This window comes from Rhea americana, unplaced genomic scaffold (assembly GCF_003343005.1).
Source record: "Rhea americana isolate MKP2758 unplaced genomic scaffold, rheAme1 scaffold_35, whole genome shotgun sequence".
Taxonomy (NCBI): Eukaryota; Metazoa; Chordata; class Aves; order Rheiformes; family Rheidae; genus Rhea; species Rhea americana.
The window spans coordinates 4010327-4014951 of record NW_028186479.1 but is presented as its reverse complement, the minus strand read 5'-3'; positions in this window follow the sequence as shown (position 1 = coordinate 4014951).

The following is a 4625-nucleotide window of genomic DNA, read 5'->3' as shown; positions in this document are numbered from 1 at the left end:
AGTGAGAAAAATGAAAGCCATGAAGATGCTGAGACTGAGAGTATACTATATATTGATATTTTTCAYGTGCGTTTTTCTTCACTGCAGAGCACATGCTCTCTCTGAAATGTGGTCATCACARTGCAGAGAAACCCTGTGGACAGCTCTGGATGTATCAGCCTCTACCATGCAGCGTTGCAGTCAGTTTGCCCTAGCTATGGATATGACACATTTCCTATTATAAACTTATTTTATGGTTTTATAACATAGTTATGACAACTCACTCGGGGCTAGGTGTGATAAAAAAGATCTCACCTCAGGAGTGACTCTGTTTTAGCAAATTTCCCTGGCTCTTCTGCAGCGGTGGCCTTGGTGGAGGCACCAAATGGTGTTCAGAGAGCTCCACCGTAGCAGTCCCACGTCTGGACGCAGGAAGCAAKGGCCAGCTACCATCCAGAATGCAAGCACTAGCAAGTAAATCCACATTTATTGTTAAGTCACTGCATATAAGAACAATTTGGCATTTAGAAAGCAATTTATTTATGCTTTTGATACTTGTTTAAATATTTATGCTGAGAAAGAAAAAAAATCCACTCCAATCTAGGAATATCATTGTAGCAATGGCCTTTAAGATTAATGGAAGTAAATTAGCCTGACATTTTATTTACATCCAGCAAAGAAATAGATAAACTCTCCTTGTGATGGATTTTCTTCATTAGTTAGGAGACTGCTCTAGGTACAGCTTTTGACATTGTTTCTTTCAAACGGTTAGACAAACAGTTTATCAAAAGGGTATAAAATTGTCAGGAAATGAAGCAGATTAATGATCAGTAAAGGGAAGATCATTGAATTTATGATATAAGCAGCAGTATCACTGGAGCCTAAGAAGCAGCTTATTAGATAACCGACATGTGCACGCAYGCAGAACCCGAAGGCTCCGCCAGCGCGCAGCAGATTTACAGCTTGCRTTAAAGAAAAGGGCTTAAAAGAAGAAATGATGCTCAGTTTTGCCTGGAGCTGGTGCTCGGGYGGAATATCCTTGCCTCTCGCCGTGGTGCAATGCCGTAAAATACCCCGCGTGCTCGCGGCCAAGGTCACCCCAACCAAAGGCTGCTGCTCCCGGGCAGCGGGCTGGAGGTGCAGCGGTGCTGCCGGTGCCCAYGTGGCAGATGCCCACCGCGAGGCATCCTCCCCAAGGGCAGCTTTTCAGCTGGGGGCTCTTCTGCCCTCGCCRGTCTTTCGGTTCTCCCAAAATACTWTCGCAGCATTAGAGTTTATGGATCCCGTRTGGCTCCTCGGGCCGTTACCTCTGGAACGGTAATCGGCTGTCGGATACGGCGAACGCAGCAAAGGCAACGGCGAGCCGATTGCTTCCCCGAAGGGGCCGTGCCGGCAGGAGCGGGAGGCCGCCGGCGCGCGCAGCCTCGCACCAAAACCCGGTCGGCTTCTGCAGAGCCTCCAGGGCCGGAGGGCCCCGCTGCCCTGAGCTCGCCCATCGCATCGCGTGCGTTACGGCTCTYCCCCCCTTCCAGACGGTGAAAGCGATAATTCGCACCCGGCCCCGCGGGGAGCTGATATTTGGGACTCAAAGGGGGTCTCTTTCCAAGTGACTCGGGACCACGCTCCTGGGCCTGCCGGGCCGGGGGGTAGTGGGCAGTGGGCGCCGACCTCTCGGATGCTGAGCAAGGGCAACTCTGAGGGAAGAGCAAGGTGGAGGGGCCCAAGAGAGGAGCCAGGAGGGACCTGTCACAGCCCACGGTCTCCTGCAGCTCCAAGGATTAGCGTTTTGCTGGGCTTGCTGAGCAAACTCAGGTGAAACACCGGTTTGCTCGGCGTGGAGGTGCAGCGGGGTATGAAAAAGAGGAATGCCTCTCCCGGTGAGGTTTGGTGGAGGAGGACTCGGGATGGGAYGCAGGGTGGACCCTTGCTGCCAGAGCCCTGGACCAGTGAGGGTCTGCATTGCCCCTCCCGTGCCCATCGCAGGCATCAGGCCTGCTGCTGGCCGCAGATGTCCTTCCTGCCAGGTGCAGACACCCTGCTCTTCACAGCCAGGCAGCCTTTGGGAACCGGGCAGGAGAGAGGGGACAGATACTGATGCAACATATTTACTGCCCTACAATGGGCTGCCTGGATGTGGCTGGGGGGCAAATTCCTCTGAGCTGTCCAGCACCTGTGGTCTCCATTGCACGCTCGGGCACCCTCCTGTCGCCCTCGTGCTTTGTGCCTGCGATACCCTGCTGAGGCCAGCGACGCCRGACCATCCCGAGCTTCCCCGTCTCCTTTAATGCACCCCAAATCAGGATATTCCTCATCAGTAGGATTATAATACACCCGTGTTATGGCAGTGGGGTGCAGCCCCGGCTGTGCAGGGCTCTCGTGCACCCACCACGTGCCCTCAGGAGATCCCTCCCTGGGAGATGGGACCAGCAGTTTAACTCCCGGACTGTCACTGTGCGGCTGCAGGTTGAATMTCGCTAGCTGTGGAAGTGGCAGGGGGCTCACGAATGTCCTGCTTCTTGCAAAGGAGCAGGACTCRGGCTGCCTCCCTTCGTGCACTTGGGTCCTAGCAAGGCTGGGACCTTGCTAGGCAAGGATCCAAGACCGGGAGCGGAGGAGAGTTTCTCTCTCTTCCCCATGCTAGCRATCGTAGGGACAACGCTAAAGAAACGTCGGTAGGGCTTTGCTTAGAGGTTATCTGCAGTAGTGTCACTAGTACTCCTAGGGGCAAAGGCAGTCGAGCTCAGGAGTCGGTGCCTGCGGCAGCGGCTCGGGGCACCGGCGCTGCTGCGGGAACGGGGCTGCAGCGAGCCCTGGCTCCCGCGCGCCRAAGCCCAGCAGGCGGGTGGGAATCAGCAGCATCTTGCGAGATTGCTAAGGAAGCAAWGGAAAGCGAAGCGCTCCTCGCTCCTGGAAGCTGGGATCATCTCCCTCCTCTCCACTCCGTCACCCATTTCTCGAGAGAGAAACAGGCCCCTCGTCTCCCAAACCCARCGCTGGCACTTAGTGAAGCAATGAAGGAAAATGGCTCTTATTCAGAGGCTTTTGCAACATTTGCTTGTCAACAAGCCTTTCACTCCAGCGCCACGCAGGCATTTGTTTTYCCATGGCTAGTCGGCTTTCTCCCGCATCATGCTGCCCCACATTTCAGCTCTGTGCAAGGGACTCTTTAGTGCTCTGAAAGTCTCCATGGCTCTGTCTGAATTAAAGATCATGAGCGATATGAAGGGCACATTTAAGAGAACTTGTCTTCTAGCACTGGATAGCTGCACTAGATTAGAGGATTAGGAGGATTAAGAGGATTAATTAGTAGGATTATCGGTGCTCCTGAGAAGTGCTAAATTTTGGGACTTCTCAAATAGTCCCTGCAGTTGTCCTTGGGATGGATTTTAAAATGATATGGTTCTTGCTGCCRTGTGTTACCATCCTGCAGATGATGGAGATTTGTGTGAGCCTTTGCAGGAGAAAACCAGCTTTCTGCAGCTCGCAGGCTGTGAGGCCTCTCGGGATTCCCCAGCAGCGAGGCTGGAGCTCTGCACTGCCATGGGGCACAGCAACCCGCCRGCCCCGACACCCCAGCACTGGCCTCTGCCTGCACTGCTGCAGCCCTCTGCTCCCAGCCCCTTTCTGGTTTCTCATCCACTTCCACGAGGAATTTGGATCCCAGGTGCTGCTTGGTTTCTTCTGCCATACTTTGTGTCTACACAGCCAGCTATGGCCTCTGCCAAGCTCTTTCCCCACCTTTCCCTTCCCTTAGGGTGCTGGGCAACCAAACTGGGTCCCAGGCTCACTTCGAGAAAAAAACCTCATAGGGATAGAAGTTGTTTCCTAAGACAAGGTCAGATGAGCCAAGCACCCCTGCAGGCCCCATGAAACCAGTCCGCTGAAAGGAAGGCTCACCCCAGCATGCAGGGATGCCATTCCTCTTTCTTCTTTCCTTCTAAGCAGTGCCAGCCCTGACAACGTAGGCTGTAGAAGACATTGGAAAGAAAGTCTCCTGAGAAAATCCCACCCTACTTTCTGCACAGAGTGCATAGTTTCATTTTGACCATAGCCTGATCAAACCCACTTCTGCCTGCATTTATTATCAGACCAGTGCCAAGAGTTTCCAAGGACCTTGAGCTCCAAGTGCCATGGCAGCCTCAGATGGGATCTTTGACTGAGTCTAATTATTTAATCTTTATATAGGACAAATTAAAAGTAATCTAGAACTTTTTTTTTTTTTTTTTTTAAAAAAATCTCTTTGGGACCTTTTAACATATTTTGCATAGAGTAGGTCATGAACAATTTTCATATCTCTGATACTGATGTTTAAAGTGCCTCTTGACAGCTCAACACTGCTGTAATGTATACAAAGCACTGCCAGGCAGATTGCAACGTGTTGACATGATTATCTACAAGTCAAACACATACCTCATCTGCACCAGGGCCAATTCCTATTTCTAATCCTATTGGCTATTTTCACAGCCAATTCTTCCTTCTCTCCATTTCTCCAGCCAAATCGTTGCCCTGGCCATGTGCTTCAWCTGCATTTTACTCTCTTTCAGGATTAGAGACAGTAATTTACGGTGTCTGTACAACTCCAGGCACAACAGGGGCTCATGTTGCTCCTGGCACGTGTATTATGAGAAGGAAGCAAGAGAGGTGAG